This window comes from Pelmatolapia mariae, linkage group LG7 (assembly GCF_036321145.2).
Source record: "Pelmatolapia mariae isolate MD_Pm_ZW linkage group LG7, Pm_UMD_F_2, whole genome shotgun sequence".
Lineage (NCBI taxonomy): Eukaryota > Metazoa > Chordata > Actinopteri > Cichliformes > Cichlidae > Pelmatolapia > Pelmatolapia mariae.
The window spans coordinates 41,443,365-41,465,232 of NC_086233.1; the positions used below are offsets into that span (position 1 = coordinate 41,443,365).

A 21,868-nucleotide genomic window follows, 5' to 3' on the forward strand; every position below is an offset into this window, starting at 1 on the left:
AGCTGTGGTCATGACTGCGAGGCTCTCTCGGCTTATTATGACAGAAGTGTTATGGTAATAGAAGGAAAGTCTGTGCCATGGCGATAGCACCTCAGGAGCGGATAGCCTATTATCCTCCACTGTGTAGTGGTAGTAATGGTGAGACAGAGGGCATCCTATCTGTTATGGTGATGATGCATTTTGAATGGGTAGTGCCTATTATATATCAGTGGATGATAATGCCAGGAAAGAGCATCCTCTGGGTATGGTCATGATGCCAAGAAATGGGTGAAAGGGTCTGAACAGAATATACAATGTGCCATATCAGGTTTATGGTGATAGATTAAAGAGAATGGCAGGATCTTTTTTTTTTTGAGTTATGAAAATTGGAGGCTAGACCCTGTGTTCAAAGAGCGTGAATATCCAGGGAAAGGAAGACAATGAGGAGCATGTGTGTACGTGTGCATACGACAAACAAGAGCCACGCAGTCGAAGGAGAATCTTAGTTAGCTGTCTGCTTGGTGCTTCGCCGCCCCTGTGATGTATGTTTATGGCCCATCATCTCTAGCCAATTACCCTGCCTCAGTGTGGGAGCACCGCACCTTCTCATCACAGCCGTCAGTGTCTGAGTGTGGAGAGAGACGGTGACAGTTAACGTTCTTGGACATCTCCTGGCAAAGTGCTGTTTTCCTTAGGGGACTCTTGAGATTCATCTTTAAAAGTAAGCCACTGGGTAACAGAGTGTGTTGAGCCTTATAGCTGCTTTGGGAATCGAATGCTTGTTTATTGTATGTATGTTTGTGTGTGCATATGTGCGTGCGTGTGTGTGTGTGTGTGTGTGGACGGTGGGTGGGGGGTGCTAACGCATGTGTCTGTAGGTGTGCATGAGTGCTGTGTGGGTGCTGTAAGTTGGAACAGTATCTCTGTAAACTTTGTAAATCTCATGTTTCCCACGCACTCCTGTTTCCATCATTATGGCATTATAGGATATGTGGATAACTCACTGCTCTCTATATTGATGTGTGCATAAGGCTACATGCTGTAAATGATGTGTGAAATAACCTTGGCATTTTTGGTGTCTTTGTTTTTCCAGATATAGCTGAGGTAGACGTGCTTATGTATCCCATCCATGTCAACCTGCAGACTTTCTCCTACAGACACATCTGACTTTTACAAGGTACGTTTAAATGCCTTTTTTGTTTTTGCATGTGTGTCGCAAATCTGCAGTGTGCTTGTGTCTAGTCATAGTAAATGTAAATCCCCTGCAGAGCAGTGACATTAGAAAAGGTAAAGCAAATCAGACTCGCAGCTCAGGAGAAATGAAGGCTAATTTAGTTTTAGGAGAAATCTGAAACATTTTTGGGAGTGCTTAAACTTCATGTTTCGATGATTCCTTTGTAAAACTGAGAATGCACAGTGACAAGAAAAGGATTTGCAACGATAATATTTATTTATTTATTTTTGGCTCCATATTCAAACTGTGTGACAGATTGAAGCTGCAAAGCTGTGTTTGCGTTGGCTAGACTAAGGAGCGCTTCTGCCCAGAGGGTTTATCAGGGAGAGAAAATATTGACCGCCAACAGTTGCACTTTGGTGGTGTTATTGCTTTTCACACTTGTGTGATACAGACAGCAGTCGCCAAGTACAACAATTGTAAACCCGCAGCCATATCGACGGTCGCATTGCTCTTCTGTACAGGACAACATATTCCACTTGTGGTGTTTACATTTTAGTTTATTTCACTGGAGTGCTTTTTGCAGATAGATGGTGTAAGATTACAGGAACCTGGTAAAAAGAAAAGGAAGTACTTATTGTTTAGGTGAAATGCAAAAACCCAAAGTGGCCTCTTAATTTGATTCTGAAATATGAATGCAAAACAACGTGACAAGACAAATCTGTGTTTGTGCACGTGGTGTGATTTTTCATTAATATATACTGGGATTTCACTTGTTAAATCAGCTTTGTTTACTTCCTTATTATTATTATTCCTTACTGGCTAGTGCACAGTTGAAGTTTATCACCTCAGTTTTAGAGTAGCATCGAGCTATTAGCTATCTCTGCAGGTGTGCATGATTCTCTGAATGAGATACTGATGTTACTATGATTATATGACACTGGTAAGTTTATTGGTACTGTAACAATGTGTACTCTACAATAAAAAAGCCAAACTGTTGCACCTAATTCTTGTTTTTTTAAGTGATATAATAACCGATATATGTACATATGCTATTACTAAATCTAAGAACCATTTAATGCCAAAAACTTATTAAACAAAGGCGTTTTAACCCAATCATTCTTTAATTCTTCGTTATTAATTCTTTAATAACGAATCATGCTTCTTAATTGTGTGGCACCTCACATGCACTATCAACATTGCTCGTTATACTTCAGAAAATGAAAAAAAAATTTAAATAGACAGATGTTAAATACGATATGAAAACATGTTACCACAAAAGTTAGCGTATTATAAAATAATAAAAAAAAAGTATTATAAAATATGACAAATTACTTTCCAAAAAATTACTTTCCAAAAAACTGAAGAAGGATCTCCCTCTCGCTAACCACTTCCTCCAGCTTATCTGGGGAAATGTTGAGCTGTTCCCAGACCAGCCAACAGATTTGTTTGCTCCAGTGGGTCCAGAGTCTAACATGGGTCCTGCTACCAGTAGGACATGCCCAGTCAGAACACCTTACCCAGGAGAAGCCCACCTCGGCTGTCTCCTTTCGATGTGTAGCAGCGGCTCTACTCTGTGCCCCACCCAAACGACTGAACTCCTCTCTCTATCGCTAAGGGAAAGCCCATCCACCTTTCAGATAAAGCTCATTTATGATGGTTGTCTCTGAAATCTAATGTTTAGCCTTTAATTGAAGTAGTGATAATAGTGTTAACAAAAAGGCCACGTTGAGATTAAAGGATTCATGGCGTTTCTCACCAGTGATGCTCCATCTGGTGGCAGATGGCTGCATAACATGAGCACACAATTATTTACCTGCCTTGGGTATCAATAAAAATGCAAAACAATTAGATTAAACGACTAGTATGTCTCCTACCAACTACAATATATATACGTATATCACTGTACTGTACGTGCCACAGTTTGAGTAAACTGTTGTTGCTGTTGTTGCTTTGCTAACCTATAACATTTTTAAGTGGCGCTCTCCAGAGAATGAGGCATTTGACATTCTGAAATGGCAGGGACTTCAAATAGCTTAAATCAAGGATTGAGGTGATCCTCCACATTCTCATCTGTTGAAATGGCATACCAGTGTGGGTGTACATTAAACATTCATGCAAACAGCTGTTTCTTCTACAGGACAGCATGGCACAGAGCATGGCTTAGATTTCAAATCAGGCAAGTCTAGAAGAGCTGGGTTTGAAGAATATCACATGCAGTGTCGTGTATGAGGACAGGAAATTAACATATGCTTGGCTCTACTATCAGCAAAAGAAACACATTTCTTGAAACTGGCAGCAGGAATCCATAAATTTCCTGCAGGAAAGAAAATTGTGTTTACAATAGAGTTTGGTAAAACTGACTCAAATTTGCTAAAACAGACCAATTAAGCAACAGTCTACTTTATGATCCTCAGTGATTCTGATCTGAAACCACTGAGTGAGTGAAACGTATTCATGGAAACACAGATCATAGAGCCCAAATAAGTTATTTTCACAGAACACATTGCAATAACATTTTAATTCATGTTAAACTGATGCAACATGGTCACAGACAGCTTGAAAGGATGCCATAATTTCAATGCATTTCCAACACGTTTCAGCTGACATTTTAAGGATGTTTCACAATAGATGCAGTGATAATGAATGCTAGTTCTAGGCAGCTATGTTGTTAGTGTTAGGTATGAGGTACACATTCACAGCAAATGCATTGCTATCATCATGCCTTCTCTTTCTTGTGCCCACATGCACCCTTACTCTCATGATTACTCTCATATTTGTTCAGTTTTCTGTCTCTGCGTGAAATATCTGCATCAGTAGCGCTAAAATCCAAACACAGCAAAGATGAAAACACAAGGTGTGTGTTTACTTTTCCATATGTCTGCAATCTACTCTTCATACCTCCCAAATGATCTTTAAAAGTGTACCATAGGTCACAGGCCTGATCTCTTCACAGGAGCTTTACAGTGACCATTTGAATAGCACGGTGACAGACAGATTGCCAATTTACAGCCCACACAAAACCAGCACACCAGTAAATCAAAGTGCAGCTCTGTAATGACAAACACACACACAAAAAAAAATACAGCTGGCTCCTGTTGAACATTATCTCCTTTCCCCCTTCTTCATCTTTAAAATTATACTGAGTGTGAAAAAAGATTGAGAATGTTAGTGACTAAAACAAAAAAGACATTGTCACCTATTACCACAAAGTCACACCTCACTCTAAACCACCCGCCATGCCAAATAATATGATGGCAAGCCATTCCTGCTGCATAGTGCAGGAATAAGCAAATTGTCCCCTTTAGAAATAACAGCTGGTTGTGTTTTTTCTAATGGTGAGTCTCCATCACTGCCCGTCACTCCTCATTCATCAGCAGCTGTTAGCCATCACTCTCACTCTTCTGCTGGAGTGCAGTTTTTCATTGGCACTTATCAGTTTGGATAAATGCATCATAACACAAACATTAAGGTGGATGAGGACAATTTCTGCACAAGTAGTTTGCAGAAACATGGCTATCTAGTCCGTTTCTAATAACAGTTGATCAACTGAAAAAAGTAGCTGTTTCTGATGAGGTTATGAGTAGAAGGAACGGTATTGATTCCAGCTTTTGAAATTACATGTCTTTGTTAGAACTTTTTTATGCATGCTGAACCACCAGACATATTAGAAACCCTTAATGTTTGTTAAGCTTTTCATTTTCTAATTAAATTTGAACCCCACCAGGGGAATACATACCTTAGACATATAACATGCTTTCATTGCAAATTAAAATTGCCTCTAAATCTTAACATTCCCTTTTTCAGCTGAGTGAAAGTTACTCTTGAAAGCTATTTCTTTTTTCTTGCTTCTAATATTTTTGTGAACTATTGTTCACTGACTATACTTAAATGTCTAATTTTCAGTGTCAGTTACTCACACCCCATGACTTCTGTCTTAACATATTATCCACATTCATCACTCACAAAGACAGAAATTCATCATAAGAGGAGACAAACACATTTTTACATTATTTGCAACCTCATAGTCTCCTAATGATTGTGATAAAATCTTAACAAGACTTGCTACTTTCTTACTTGAGTGTCTCTCAACTGCAGGAGACGGCCTTTTATCGAGGTTATTTAGTTTCATTTTACAAAAATAATTTAACAATATCCGTAAGTGTTAAATTTAATGCATTAAAGTGTGGATTTTTCTTGGAGGTGCACATCAGAGATGTGTAAAGCTTGCCCCTAGATTGTTGGAATGGCACTATCTTTAGCGTACACCCACATATTTTTCTGCATGCTGGTAACCCTCTCAGCCTTCTTCATTTCTCTCAGCTCGGTGTGAGAAGAGACTCGACAAGTCAACCCCACATGAATCTTGATTCCCACCAATGCTCGTTGACTTATGGTAGCATCTTGCCCCAGTGTCAGGGAAAAGGAGAGGAGAAACAGAGCGAAGGAGTGAAGACTATGAGCTTAATGTAGATCTGTCATCAGCTGGCTGCAGATCAAAAGAGCAGCATTGGCAGGCGGAGCACAGAATCCACCGGAACCTCCTCTCTATGCCAAGCTTCAGCTTCTCTGAGGTAGACTAGCACAGAGGGGCCTGGCTCCAGGCGAGGTGTGTGCATATCTGCTTTCATTGTGTTTATGTATGTGTATTTTAGGAGGTGGAGAGGTGTGGGCACATGCACGCTGTCTCAAGGCAAGGATCTGGCACTGTGAAAATGTCACCGAAATCCCAGAAACACACAAGAAAAAAGAAAGAAACATGAAGAGAATGGAGAAAGTGTGATGAGCAGACGCATTTGCTCTGGGAGGTGTGGGATTTGGAGACTATGAAAGGCTGAACCGTTCTCACAGAGTGGGAGATTGGGAGGAATAAAAACAATGGCACAAAGACAGAGAGATGCAGGCTGTTTTTGGCTATACACCTTTACAGCACCAGTGTGCAAGTGTTAAGTGGATTCAAGGACGTATCTAAATTTCAGCCTTCAGAGGGTTGCAAGTGATTTCTTGCTTTCAACTTTTGATATAAGAATTATCTTTGAATGCGCCAGTTCACTGTGCACTTCAGTGTGTCATTTTAAAATCAGACAAACCAGCAGATATTTTTTCTGTCTGGATTACCAAATTGATTTCAAATATTTAATCATTTGCTCATTAGCCAACTCTCAAATGCAATTTCTGTAACATAATACCAATTTGATAAATCATCATGCTTCAGTTTTGCTGTGAGTGAAATGGCAAGGGGTATTTCAATTCAGTGCTTGAGCATTACATATTGATCCTCAAAGCAAAACAGTGTGTAATTATGTCTTTCAACAAATGGATCCATTCTCATAAATTTAGAATTAATTCATTAAAAATACATAAGAGTGGATTTGCGGTTTGCGGATTCTGCCATGTTCCCCCACCATATTGGAATACAGTGGATACAATAGGTCTTTCTTTCGACTAATCTAATTTTATGTGAGTGGCTAGAGACCAGCCACATATGAATAACATTAAAGATTGAGAAGAAGAGAAGTCATAGGAGCCGTGGAGGAACATTTCAGTTTGTGTCTGCAGGAACGGAAAGAAACAATGCCAGCAGCAATAAAATCCTCTTCCTTCTCACCTCAACCCTCATTTCCTGATCTGAAGTGAGGGCTTTAAACAACAACTACAGCAAGTTATAAGCTAAACATTATGAAATTATAAGCATTATAAGCTAACATTATGCCAGCTAATGGTAGGCTTGAGTGTCCTTAAAGTCACACTTTCCATCTGATAAACCGTTTTGATTACTTTCTCACATAGCATAGTTCATTCATTTAGTGTCAAAGTCGAACAAAGTTGCATTCACTTCAAAGACAGTTTCACTAACAGCAGCTAACAGCAGCTAACAGAGGCTAATAATAGCAAAAACAGCCGTCTTACTGACAGAAAACTTCAGCATATCCTCAACAACTCACCTCACTATCACTGTCATCATTTAGAAAAGAGCTGAGGTAAACATTGGACTGACATCTTTCCACAGACAGGGAAAAACGCTGGAGCAAATGTAGATCTGGATCCAGTCTTGGGCTGCAGCTATCGGTTATTTTAGTTATCGAGTCTTTTGCTGATTATTCCATCGATTAATTGAGTAATCGAATAAGAAATACATTGGTCTTATTAATGAGCAATAATAAATATTCAAAAGAGTTAAAAGGCAGAAAACATCTGTAAAAAAACCAAAAACAACTCAACCCTTTTAATGTGTGTTATGTGCTATATTAAATTTTAACTTTTTAATGAAAACATTTTCTCAACATAATCTCAAGGATGGTAAAAGGTCAAATAAAATATAAGCAATCCAAACTAAGGCAGAAAACATTTACCTTTACTCTGACGTTAATAGGAGGGAAAACGAGTTCTGACAGTGTTTTTTTTCTCCTGGATGAGGTAGCTTTGGTGTGTGTTCATGTTTATGAGTTTTTGTGCATGTTTTAGTGTGTAAGTGAATAAGTGAGTTTGTATCTGTAAGCCTTTAAAAGATAATGTGGTGGCTACAATGAAGAAAAGTGAGGATATCAGCATTCTGAAGTTTGCCCTGTGCTTTGATGCGAAGTTTTTGTGAAGCTGAAGAAATAAAATTATGATAGTGTAAATGCTAATGAATATTAATAATAATTCAATGTCTAATTTAACAACTTACTAGCAACAAGTTGTCCGTAGTTCATAGTTACTGGCCCATTTACAATTTTATTGGTTTGTGAAAAAGGTTTTTTGAATTTGACTGAAAACAAGCTAATAAAAAACTAAAAGAACTTCCAGGAAGGTTTGTTTCTTACCTGTGAGTTTCTTCTTTATTATAGCAAGGAGGAAGTGGATTATCTCAGGACTGCTACAACTGTCTTAATGTGAGATTTTGCAGAAAGTTGAACAAGTAAGGATGGAGTAAAATGGCAACAATTTAAAGACCTAATTTCCAATATAAACCTTTAATAATGATTATTTCAAATGAATATTTTTTATGATTTTCACACTGAAATATCTCAGAAAACATTTCATTTCAGAAAAAAATTACAGGTAAAATGAAAAAAGTTTGAGGCAATTTGTGAAAATTACAGAAAATCACTTTTCTGTAGGCCTCAAATCTTCTCTTCAGTGAACTGTATTATTGCATATATCAAATATTTGAATCAATCAATAGTTGAATCGTATCAATATTCTGAATGTTTAACAGAGGGATTTGATCATATATCACTCAGAGCCTCATTTATAAAATCATTAACACTTAAGACATTTTTTCTGTCTATTGATAATATTTTATGACTTATCCAGTTAAAGGAGGACATTTCCAAACTTCTCTCAGCAGATAAATTTAATTTTCAACAATCAGCAAAATGAAGCTAGAATTCTCAATCTGGCTTTTATTCATGGCCAGATTTCCGTTCTGCTGAAATGTAGACAAATGCTGCCTAATTTCCAAAAGAATGTTATCAGTTGAGGTTTAGAGTTAATGTTTGCTGTTGGCAATTTTCTGTTTTATTATTCCATGCAATGTGCATCTGTAAACTGAGCAAATAATCGGCAGGGATTTGAGCTCTTTTGTTGATAACGTAGATGTGCAGGTTAGGCAAATTACTGCTGTAAGCAGCAGATACTAAAAGGGGAGAATCTCTGACAACAAAGATGTGTGAGCAGCACACTGTGTACATGTTTATCTCTGTAGCCCGAAGAGTTTTTAAAGAGGTGGTTGCTGAAATCACAGCTTGTCCTTACCAATCTTGCCCCAAAGTGTTAGTGTAAAGGTGCAACAAAGGAAGTGTGTGCGAGGGAAAATGCAGACATTTGTTTTTTAAAGTGTGTGTATGTGCGTTTGTGTGTGTGTGTGTGTGAGACTCGGTGTGTTCTGACGTTTACTCGAACTCAATGTCAAACCTATTTCCAAACCACTGATTCAGCTGGTTGTGGAGATATACAGTGGTGCTGCCATTGCTAACCTTTAGAGATTACGGTGACATTAAAAGCTGCATATGGCGAGTGGTGAGACCCAACCACTCGGCACCTCATCTGATGCAAATGTCCTCTCTCACCTCTATCAGCAAAAGTAATTATGGCAAACCACTGTGACATCTCAGGCTGCACAAAAGAGGGGAAGTGTACCTAGTATAGGTCACAGAAATACACCCGTCTCGCTGGGTAAGGAGGTGACAATTATCTTTCCATGTGGAGAGGATAGAGGTGTGGTGGGAGGAGCTCTTTAGCCCTCCAACTCCATCATTTCTCAAACGGAAGTATCTTTTGTGCCATCAGCCTCGAAGGACTCTGTTGAGAAACTGACACTGATGCTAACATGCTCGGGGCTAAGAAGATGCATCTGTATATTTGTACTTTCCCTCTTGGTTACTGGGGTTCATTATGTTGCCAACAAATGTATTAGGTCTAGATTTTATAATGCATATTTTTTTCAGTCACCACACAAATATGAAAATGGAAAGCACTCTGGCAGTGTCTCTGCTGCAGTAATCAAATGTTGAAAAAGTGTCTGAGCAGAACAAACATGCATGTGGACATATCCATACGCAGCGACTTATCCATAAGAGAGAGAGAAAGAAGGAGGAGAAGAAAACAAGCTTATTAGATTTGCTGTTTTCTTTGCCTCACTTGTATCTGCTTTCTTTGGTATTGTATTTTCTCTTCAGCTTTTATTTGTGATAGAAAGTGTAAGTGGGCTTTTAAATCGAACATATTCTGACAAACAAAGCATTTATTTGTAAAATAGGCCACCTTTTCAATAGCTTCGGGCATCTTTTTGAGAAACCGATCTAAAAAAAGGGTAAACATTTGCAGCATTTACTCATGTAAATTGTACTTTTTGAAAATCTTTTGTGTTTAAGCTGTGTGATAAATAGATAACAGATAACACTGCACATTTTCCATGCTTGAAGCAGCCGTAATCCTCTTGAAAGGTTTTTTTGTTTTGTTTTGGTTTTTTTTGCTTTTCCCCCCCTCCAGTTATCATGTTTGTGTTGCTTGTGTGTTTTTTGTTGGAGTGCTTTATCAAGCAGAGGGGTTCTACAGCCCCGCCGCTGACCTTGCGGTTCAGAGTCAGTGGGCTGTGGTGGCCCAGAGTGGCTTACGCTAACCTCTAACCCCCTGGCAGTCACTGCTGGCTTTGCCAAACAAGTCAGCTGGGCTTTGTGCCCGAAAGAGCCGACCTGTGTAAGTGTCATCTGCCCCTGTGGCGAGATCCCCTGCACCTGAGGGTGAGCCTCACCACATTATCCAATTCACTCGTGAGACAAGGTGGCATGGTACTTTACAAGGCTGGCCTGTTCAGCCAGTAAATGTAAGTATAAATATATTATTTTTTAGTCATAGCTACATTTAAATTAGTTAATGTTAATGTAAATGCACCCAGGATATATCATCTTTTAGTCCAATGAAATTGTGGAGAACATGTCTGCATTTATTTCAACCTCTTCTAGAAACTAAGGAGTACTGCATTTATGCAGATTATACCTAAACTATCCTGGAAAATACTGTAAACTTTGGTTTTCTACCACTGGCTATATGCAAAAAGTTGTGTAACCACAGTGTCGTCACCCAATGGTATATGGACTATAATCTTTAAGCATGAAATTGCAAATTTTGTGTGATTTATCTTGGGCTTTTCATTTGTTTGTTTTTATTTATTTATTAGTTTTTTAAACCTGAGGTTTCAAGTGGCAGGGGAAATGGAGAAACTGAGAGCACAGTATGTTCAAATTTTCAATCACACTGTTGCCATGCCCTTAATTATACACGGTTTTATTGTGCTGTTATATTTTAAATCAAACCAGAATTTACAAAATGAACACTGTGCTGTAATAAACAAGACTCATCATTTTATTTTTCCATAGTTGTCAGTCGCTTATGAAAGCCCGTTTCCGCCACTAAATAAAAAAAAACAAGTATCCATAACTCGAAATTTCGACTTATTAACTCGAAATTTCGAGTTAGCTCTGCCAATCAGTAATCTACGTGAATGAGGTCACTTTCTTGTTACCCGGAAGCATATGGCGCAGAGTAACGCGCACTCAAAACCGGATCGCAACAAATTGGCTCTTTCGCGAGTACGTTGGCTGATAGTAACGCCATGTGATTCAGCTAATAACACAAGGATTTCATAATTTTTGAAGCCACGCTGAAAATACTCAGCAATCTGTGCATTCATGACTGGATGTAATACTGGTAGCTTAGCTGTAGCATTTGTAGCTGAGGGCTTCAGCTTCCGGGTAACAAGGAAATGACATCATTCATGTAGATTACTGATTGGCAGCGCTAACTCGAAATTTCAAGTTACTTTTCTCAAAATTTCGAGTTAATAAGTCGAAATTTCGAGAAAATAAGTTGAAATTTTGAGAAAATAACTCGAGATTTCGAGAAAATAACTCGAAATTTCGAGTTATGGATCCTTTTTTTTTTGTGGCGGAAACGGGCTTCCATAGTCGCTTGTGAAATCAACTTTAGCAGCAATAACTTTAACTAATCCTTTTCTGTGAGACTTTGTGGCATCTCTGCCACTCTGCTTTTAAGCCATTGCACCAGTTCATTGAGATTTGCACACATTCATTTATGCACGTCTGTCTTAAAGTCCTGCCACGGTATTTCTGTCGAGTTGAGGACTTTGACTTGGCCATTGCAACAGCATGATCCCTTTATTTTAGACATTCTATTGTAGATTTGCTGCTGCGTTTGTTGTTGTTGATCTGTTTAAATAACTCAGACATGTATTCAGTTTAATTGTCACTAAGCCAATTTAGGCCAAGCTTTAGCTTTGAAACTGACTGATGACTTCAGACTGATTAAGCATAACTGAAGAGTTCATGGTTGTGTCTGCAAAACAAGCCCAAATCATCACCTCTCCAAAACTGTGCTGGACAGTCGATATGAGGTGTTCGTGCTAACTGGGTGTTTGATTTTTCACCAAATTGTCTAAAGGACATCGTTCCAACAGTATTGTGGTTTGTTCAGTTTAAATTGGCAAGCATGGCAAATCTAGGCCATGCTGCTGTTCTTCTAAGAGAAAAGTTGCTTCCTCCTGGTACCCCTTCGAAACAAGCCAGACTTATTCAGTCTTTTTTTAATTGTGCTGTCATGAACTTACACATATGGCATGCTAACTGTGGCCTGTAAAGTCTGAAATGTAGCTGTTCATTTTACGCAGTTTCTCTGAGTATTATACGCAATGAGGGTCTAGAAGAGTGTGGCATTGTGCTAAGATGCACCTGAATGCTCCATACAAGAAAAATTCCAAAAGTTCTGTTCTTATAGAGGTGGAAACCAGCTGATGATTGGTTTATCAAATGCATTCAATTAGCCTCATCTGGCTGCTACTTACTCTTAATTCCTACAGAAGCAGTAAGGGTGCAGTTAGTTTTCACAGACGTGCACAGTCCTGTGAAAACTTTCTTTTTCACGTGACTGTATATAGTACATGCCATTTTCCTCCAATTCGCATTGTTCTCTTTTTTTGGTAATTATATTAGTTGCATCATATTAGTTCTGCAATTTCATAAATGCAATAAAAAATATAATAAAATATTGTAAAAGTGAAAAGCACCAAATAATCATAAATAGCTCACTGCATAAAAGAGTTTTATTTTTATGTCTCAGTATAATTTAGACTTAATAAGTTCTTTATTGGCAAAAGGAGAAAAAGTGTACGATCTTATTTTTTAACAACTAAGTCGGGGGGGTTTATGCAGGGACTATGTCTCAAAACTTTTCTGCTTTTTCTCTTGCAAAATTACAGTATGCAAAATGTTAATAAATGAATAAGAAAAATAATTTTATCAAGTCAAATAAAAGTTTACTTCACTAGTGTTTTTTTTGATTTGTTCTGCATGATTTGCCCCATCTTAGAATAATTTGTTCAAGCTGGATATGGAAAGTTATACATTTGAAACTGCAGTTAATGCAGAGGCTGCCTGATAATAGATTGTGGTTAATCCGGTGTATTGTTGTGTAGAGTAAACACATATTTCTCATGTTCGGGTTATCGGTTCCAAGTAAAACACTTGCCATATTAATTTTGACTGTGTAGGAAGAGTGGGGGCGTTCAGGCAGTCTGTCCAATTAGTTATTGCACTGAGTGAGGAAAAGCATCACATTCATTATGTGAAAATATGGCCACCATGAAGGAGCCTCTTGAATTGTAATGAAGGAGGTCCCTTGATAGCCATGAATTCACCAATTAAGGTTCTCATATAACGTTCAAATTATGTGCATTTTAACGACTAGTTTTGCCACAGAAACACTTGCGTTTTCCTTTGGTTTCAAGGAGCTTTCCTGCTCACAATTGTACAAGTAATTCGAATAATTAAAGCTTTTGATGTTCCACATAGAATGTGACGCATGGCAATATAGAGAAAATGCAAAAAAGTTGTAATTAATTTTAAAGCTTTGTGCTCCTGTTCTCTCCCATTAAAGCAGCTCTTATTGTCTGAGATTCCATTTTCATTCAGTGAAACAATTCTTATTAGTTGGGGAGAAAATGGCAGCTTCATTTTCCAGAATTAACAACTTTGTCTCTTTCACATGTCAACTCAGTAGCTGAAGTAACTCTATTAGAGGAATCCAAAGTAAATTGCTTTTCTTTAAACTTTTTTTCTTCTGGGAATGTTTTATTTTTCTTATCTATTTATTTTTTTCTGAACACACACTTATTTCTCCCACTCAGGCCCTCTTGATATGTGGTTATATCATAAACACAGTCTGACCCCACTATTTCGCTGCTGACAGCAGAACAAAGCATAAAGTTTAGCTGTGAAACATCCAATGCCAACCACAGGTTTCGCTACGTTTTTTAACTCAGTTTTGTCCCTAAATGTCCTTATTTCCATGCTTTGTAACGTGATGGCTATTTTAAAGCAAGAAATAACATCTTCCTGAGATCAGCTGAATGCATGGGCCTACATTATGTATGCGTGATATATGTGTGAGAAAGAAAGAGACAGCAGAAAGAGGCAGGAGAGCTCCCTGCCTGAGTTTTTATCATCCTTAAATATACCAAAATGAGTCTTGGGGAAAAACGAAGCTGTGTGTCTTTTGAAGAATTAATAAGCCTGTCTCATTTGAATGTGTGTAGCGTCTCGGACAGTGTGTGGAAGCCCCAGTTCCACACTTTCCTGACAGCGCCTTTGATGAGCACTGATAACGTACAACGACTCCCAGGGAGTGAGGCATCCAACAATGGGGGTAGAGTCAGTGGAGGCTGGCTGCACTGATCCTGACTGAGCTTTATTATCTGGCCTCTCTCCAGCTAAGTAGTGCATTAGGTATTCCCGAGACAAGGTATTTGGTACAGAGTGTGTGCCCATTGTTCTCTGCTTCTACTCAAGGAAATCTCTTACTCTCACAGAGGTCATTGGTTTCCTCACCTGATGGGTGCTGTCTCTTTATCACATGGGTAAATGTTAAATCCTCTATGTGTAGCATTGCATCCTTAGCATTGTTTGGGTTTGTCTTGAAGCTTTTTTGCAATCTGAAGAAAAAAAAGTCAAATTTTCAAAACAGAATCTACTTTGACATGAATTTAATTGGATGGCTTTTGCAATTTAAAGGGTGTTTTGGCACACTATATAGATTCAGAGGCCCTCTCCGTTATCTATTCAGTTCCAAATTATAGTTCACATCCAGTGTTGAGTTTTCCCACTTGTCATGTCATGTCTATTTAGTGTCACATTAATGTGGTTTGAGGAAGGGTGTGATTAGTGCTATTGTGATAAAAGCTACCATCCAGAAAATTTGATAAAACGCGATGAGTCAGAGGCCCAGAAATGGGTTTCGGCAAACAAAATGAGTGGGCAGAGGTGCCACTGAAGCAGGTACATAACTATGAGCCCTTGCCAGGTAATTTTCTACTCTGTGGCTCATAACCTACAGGAAATGACAAAAAGCATTATCTGCCTTTGTTGGGGACAATTTTGTGATTATGGGGTTGATAGGTACATTTTGCCATTTGATAGCAGACACATCTGCTCATTTTAGCTCTAGTTTGGCCAGCTCTTTTTGCACCAGCTTCACCCCCCAAAAGTGCCCCTCCATCCTTTCATCCTTACATGTTTGTTACTCTAATTACTGCTTTCTGTGTTTAGAGCATGATAAAGTAGCCAGAGGAGAAGATTCAGCTTAAAAGTTTTGAAAAGCACAATTTCTTTGATGTGAGGCTCTCGGTGAAGCTCTAAAGGCTGTACTGATGGAGTTTGTGCATCTCCAGTGTGTTTATCTGTATTTACTGTACATGTGGCTAGCTATATAATTTGGGCGGTTTTAATATTTATATGTGTTCTGACTTCCATATAGTCTTTGATGAGCTGTGACGATAAGCAACAATGATTTGATCCAGTTTTGAAAAGCTAGAAGATGTGCTTATGTGTACATAAGAAACTGCTCAAGTTTCTTCATCTATGTATCTAAACTCCACCAGGTTCTGGCAAAAATACTAATGAAAGCAGTGGGGTATTTTCCCAAGGTCAATTAAAGTATATCTGCATTTAATTTACTGATGCAGCCGGACTCTAAATATGGTCATTTCTGAGATGGTTCGCTGCATACATTTCAACCTCACCTGAAACATACTTGTTACATCAAAACGAAAATTTGACAAGGAGCCCTGGGGAAAGCTAGCCTGTGACCCTGTTTTAATATGTTGCCTCGGGCAATTTCTCTGCTGCAATAACATTCACTCACACTGGTAACTTGACAGGTGATGTGAAGGCCAAGAAAAAAAAATGCAATCTACCCGCAGAATGCTGGGAACCATCCATAGGAGAAGGACAGTACATATAAATAAGCCTTGAGGGACATTTTTAAAGAACTAAACTTTCTAATTGGCCAGAAGAGAAGAAAAGTTTCCTGTCTGGCCAGATACTTTAACATAAAGCTGAAGTGACTGGCACTTGTTGGCGGCAATGTTATTAAATTAGACATGAAAAATCATTTTAGTCAACTAAAATATGTTAATAAACTATCTGAAAACATTTTGTGAACTTGGAAAACTAACTAAAGTAAAATCAAAATGTAGAGGAAATATCCTTTTTTAGTTTTAGTATCTGTTAGTTTGGTAAACACTAAATTACAACTTGCCTTGATGAAGCATTGATTGAGATGTTTATTGGGACTCTGGGTGTCTAAAAGACTGATTTCAAGAAGTTATGTTTTATTTGAATATTATGTGAATATTTATGCAGATTTTTCTAAATCTGTCGTCTGATATATTTCCTCAGGACAATAATAGTTAAAAACACTAAACCTAACAATGAAAAAAAACTAAAACTAAACATTTTCAAACAATAAAAACAAAACTGAAAAAAGAAAACAAACTCTGGGAACTAACTGAATTGAAACTGAATTAAAAATAAAAAATTCATAAATTAAAAACAAATACAAAACTATGACTATATAATAACTCTTGCTTACTTGCTTAAAGTAATCACGGCATTACACAACTTGATAACCAGGAAGTTGTTATCATGTAAATAAAAAATAACATAACCAAAGGCCTGGATAATGGGAAAAGCAAGTATGCTTAAATGAAAGTGAGCCATGAGCAGGATATTGACATGGAGAGCAAAATTGGAATTGATTTGTGGGGAAAAGGGGGTTGCCTTCTTCCAGAAGTAGCAGCTCCTGTGAATTCCTAATCCAGCAGAACCGGGCTCCCATTTCTCTCACAGACAGTCCTGCAATCTGTAGGAGATTGGAAGCTTGACAAGCATCAGCCTGTATTAAGATTCAACCCCTCTGCGATGTTGGCAGACCACAGGTCTGACAGGAGTCTTGTAAACAGGCAGCTCACCAGCGGGCATCTGGGTACAGAGCAGTTAAAACTTAAAAAAAGAAGGGAAAAAAAGAAATTCTGTCCATATAACTGCAACACATATTTTCTCTGAGCTGTTTTACTTTGCTGTGTTTAAATGCGGTTTTCTGTTTTGCTAATGAATATTTTTTAATAATACACATTGAGAAAGACTCAGTGGAAAGACGGTTCTACTGCTTTGTGTCAACATCTTGCAGAGACATGGGTCCTGCTACTCAGCGGAAAGTTGTTTTTTAATCCCTCGTCCCCTACAGTGTTAATTGGACAGCAGGTCCACAACAACAGACAGAACTCCCACCGCAGGTACTTTAGTGCAAGGCTGCAGGGAGGCAGTGAAATCTAAACTGAAGTGACACTGAGTGACTGGGCCAGGGGGGAAGGGAAAATGAGCTTTTCCTGGAGAAAGGGGAAATCTTTGAATAGTCAGATTGACAGGTTGAGCAGTCGGAGGAGATGGAAAGCACTTGTTGCTGCTCAGACGCACCGAGAGGTCAGATGCCAGGGTTGACAGCTTTGCCGGAGTGGCGGCCGTTTTCCATGTGACATTCTTGTCAAATGTTTGGCTGCTGGATCTCTCACAACAAACACAGCGGTAAGCTGACGGTTAATCTAATTTCAGCGGCCACAATCATGCGCGTGGCCTCAGGGGGTTGTTTTGCCTCGATAAGATGTTAGAGGGGATGTAGACAGAAGTCTCGGCTGTGCTGTGTGCTTGGCGGTGGTTCGTTTGAGAGGAAACCTTTAAAGTGATACGAGGAAGTATATATCAAAATGAAAAATTCACCTGTTATTGCTCCTGTGTGTCAGACTGCGTTGATACGACAGAGAAAATTGCTTTTATCATGGAAACACCACAAGCAATACAGTGCAGGGAACAAAGAAAAATCATGACATATGTCACTTAGAAGAGAATAAAGAAAACCGCTGTCAACGCTAGTGGCAACCTGCACTCAGAGGAGGTGTCGGGTACGACTCCAGTGTGTAAGAAAGGATTCTTTAAACTAGGAGATGGGATTTGAAAGCAAAAAATCCCACATTAAAGTGCGTTTTGTGGTTTGTGAAAAGACAAATTAATTTTTTCCTGACTATCTGTTTGTCAGTAATCCAGCAACATCAGTCAGTACTGTTATATCTAACAATGGATCAAAAAAAAAAAACAAAAAACTGTGAAATCCTCCATTAGAAAATCAGAGAAAATCACTAAAGAGACATTTCCGCATTTTGCTGTTAATACTTTACTAAAACTTTACTAGGTGCACAAACACAACAGTCAGCCACATCATTAAACCGATTGACATGGCACTGCCCTGGCTTCCCCAGCAGGATATTACACCACAAAAAAGAGAGAAAAACTACTCAAGAACATCATGAAGAACATGACAAAGTGCACAGGGCTCTGTCTCAGCCTCCAACCCCCCCCCACTAATTTAACCTCTGCTGGAATCATGAGAGCACAGAAATGCCACCCCCGCAACCCGCAAGACCAAAACCATCGGTCAGAGAAGGGTTGATGACACAACAGAGACCCAGACAATATTAGACTGGTGGTTTTAAACGTTGCGGCTCGTTTGTGTGTAGTGGAGCCATGTGTCTGCTAGCTTGTTTTAGAGCTAGTGCTGTTACTGAGAGTTTTTTGACATTATTAAGTTGGTGGATATTAATGGAGTCACATATTGTTTGGGTATATAACATATTTGCAAAAATGCAGTCACAAATGGCGTCACTCATTTGTCATAATTGGGTCAAATATGCCCTTGGAGGCAGGGCTGAGGAAGAACATAAACAAAGTAATTATGTTTTAGTTTACTTGGTCGTCTGCTTTTCCAGCAGAGCTGCCAGGGGATGTTTGATAAACAGCAATGAGACGACTGCTCCAGGTTCATTTGATACAGCGCTGCCTCAGCCTCTGAAATAAGCTGATAGTGGGAATGGATGCCGTCCTTATAATTTATAAAGCCTCCATTATGTTGTGTTCTTGACAGGATTTACCTTGAAAGTGTTCCCTTGGCACTGCACGAGAAGTTGAAAACCTACTTTTTAAATGACAAATATTCCCAAACATGTAACAGTATCTCTTATACCTTTCATCTTTTAGTGCTCACAGTTCAGTGTTGTACACCTAACTCTTAATCCGAAAACAAACAGAGGGCATAAAGGGAGGAAGAAGAATATTTGTTGCTCTCAAAGTGCATTAGTGACCCGCTGATACATTAATCAAGAGCATTAAAGGAAGGAGGTCTTTATCTTCCACTGAACTTACGGTTTATTTAATTTTGCAAACACTGGAGGCATACAGCTCTATATGAAATTGCTGTTGAACAAAAAAATGTAAAAAAAAAAAAAAAAAAAAGATTTGATAGAGCATATTTTACATAAAAGCCATAGTGCTGAGAAATTTAAGAATTAATATGCATAACTGATGCACTTACAACATCCCAGATTGGCATTTTAATACTCCCATTATCTGCTGAGGGAGAGACAGCTCCCATGTGCAGCTGATCATGCTGACTTGCGTAAAACTACCTGTGCTAATGCTGGATGAAAAGGCAGAAAGGCAGAAAACAAATCATGAAAAATCTTTAATTAGTAAATAAAACAGAGTGCTTTGAGAGTTTCAAGCATAAGAAAGTCAAATTATTGTTATTTAGAGAATCCACCACTGATCCAGTGTCTCAAATCTGAACAGACTCTTTGCAACAGTTAGCAACTTTAATGGTCATCAGGGATCCACAGTGTTTCCATTCATTCCAAGTCAAATGAGCTATTACAAAAGCATAGGCTACAACTGAGGCATTTAACAGCACAATTAAATTCCAATGGCCTAGTATCTATTGAGCAATTAACCTTTGGTAAACCAATTATTATTTAGTGTATGATGACAAAAGTTAGGTCCTGGAGGAGCCATGTCCTGTTTTAATAGACGGTCTTATGCCCTATAAAAGATGGAAATGTGGAGCCATTTTAGTACCCCATTAGCTTAGCTGTGCTGAAAGGCTGCCAGCTTACTTCAGCCGTAAGTATTGATTAATCGGCACAGAACGTCTCACTGTCTGGGTTGGCAGGAAGGAGACAATGAATAGATTTTTAAAAAATACTTCCAATCCATCCAGAGCTGGTACAACGCACCAAACTCTTCTCATTCCCAAGGTAACTTATATTGCTATTTTGTTATAGCTTCTGCCATCTCTGATCCATGTACCAAATATTTCAATATTTGACAGCGATGCTTTGAAAGTGCCACAAAGACTCTATAAGACGGCATCAGTCAGCAAACTGTCCTCCTCGAGACTGTAGATTCCACCACCTGTTTTTACACTTAGTTTGGTTTTATTTTCACTTACTTTTTACTTTGGATGTCATAGTTGTTGCTTGGTAAGACATAAATACATAAAAATGTACACTGAAAAATATCACAATGCAATAAATTGCTGCCAAGGGGGTCTGACCAAGTGTCCATTTGTCAGTTAGGAATAAAGTTCACCGGCTGTTCTGTTGTCCATCAAGGGCCGTCCTGTTAAGTAAAGTTTCCAAAGCCTCTTACATCAAGTCTTTGGAATCAGGTCTACTCCCCTCTTGTCTTACTGACAGCAATTCCGTAAGTTTGACAGCTCTCTGTACAGCCCGTCTGTTCATGCAGCATTGTGTAAATATAATGCATCGACTGCCATTACAGCACACTTAGTCATTTGAATGACATTGTAAATGACGTTGTTGATTGTCACTGGAGGGTCATTTGTCATTTTAGTTGTGACTCCAACAATCTGGACAATTCCCAGCCCGTTATATCCCTCATGGAACATGGAGCAGCTCAGCCATAAATTTATCACCAGCAATGCCATTACCTTTAGCTTGACGGCCCTCAAGCAATGGCAGTGCAATAATAGAGAATAGATTTTATCCCGTACGGAGCCGAGGCTTTCGCTTGTGCTTTATTTCCTCCTTCCAGCCTCCGAGATAAAGGAGAAAATAAGGTAGCCACTGAAGTGTTATACCTACCTTAATGAAAGGTTTTAAACTGATACTGATATTGACTCAGAAGCCCCAGGAGCATCCCTGTATATCAGATTCAGTGTCATAAATGAAGATCAAGAATCCTGTTAACTTTCCCCTACACTAACCTAAAGGAAAAACAAATCAAGCACTGCACTGATGAGCCTTCTAATTATATTTTCTGTTGCGATACGCAGTGATTCTTCAGTGAGATCATAAGAGACGATGAAATGCCTCACATCATGAAAATGTTTAATCTTGTGATGGTCTCTGACAGCTCACAAAATCGCCAGCAAACACGACAACTCAGATTTCTTTTATATAAATGGACTTAAATAGCGGCGTTTGATCCCCCCTGATTTGTCTTGTAGATCGATAATGATAATGGAGGATGATCAATAGCTAACCGTTGGGACTCTGTGTCAGAGTTGATGTCTATTTGTGATGCATTGTGTGTGAGACGTCAGCTGGGATATTGATATGAGTGCTCATTTCCTGTGTACCACCAGCACTTTGGTGACGATATGAGCCGTTAATGAAAAAAATCAGTGGAGCTTGTCAACTGTCATCATGACCAAATGAGGCAAAAAGAGGAGTGAGAGGTGGGGGATTTAATAAAGCACACATTTTCCTTTTAGTCCATATATGTAGCATAATCTAGATATTTGTTTTAAAAAATAGAATTTGTGATGCTATTTTTTATTTCTTCAAGTGGAAATCCTATCAGAACTTTAAAGAGAACCTGTTAGGCACATATTTTTCTGCCAACATAAATTACGACATCTAAGATTACAAGATATCCTTTCATTGCTTTATTTGATTTTCTGGCTTCTTTTTTTCTCACATTTTTAGGCTGACTTGCAAAGAGATTTTAGATGTGCCGTGATTGCATGATTATG

General features: G+C 38.6%; 1 protein-coding gene across 2 annotated transcripts in view; it reads left to right on the plus strand.

The window, feature by feature from the left end:
* mgat4c (mgat4 family member C) overlaps nucleotides 1–21,868 on the plus strand; it is a 113,715-nt gene that overhangs the window by 59,862 nt on the left and 31,985 nt on the right. For both annotated transcript variants that reach the window (XM_063479124.1, XM_063479125.1), the window contains exon 3: nucleotides 1,073–1,156. The gene's annotated coding sequence lies outside the window, so the exon portion shown is untranslated. The remainder of the gene's footprint in view (nucleotides 1–1,072; nucleotides 1,157–21,868) is intronic.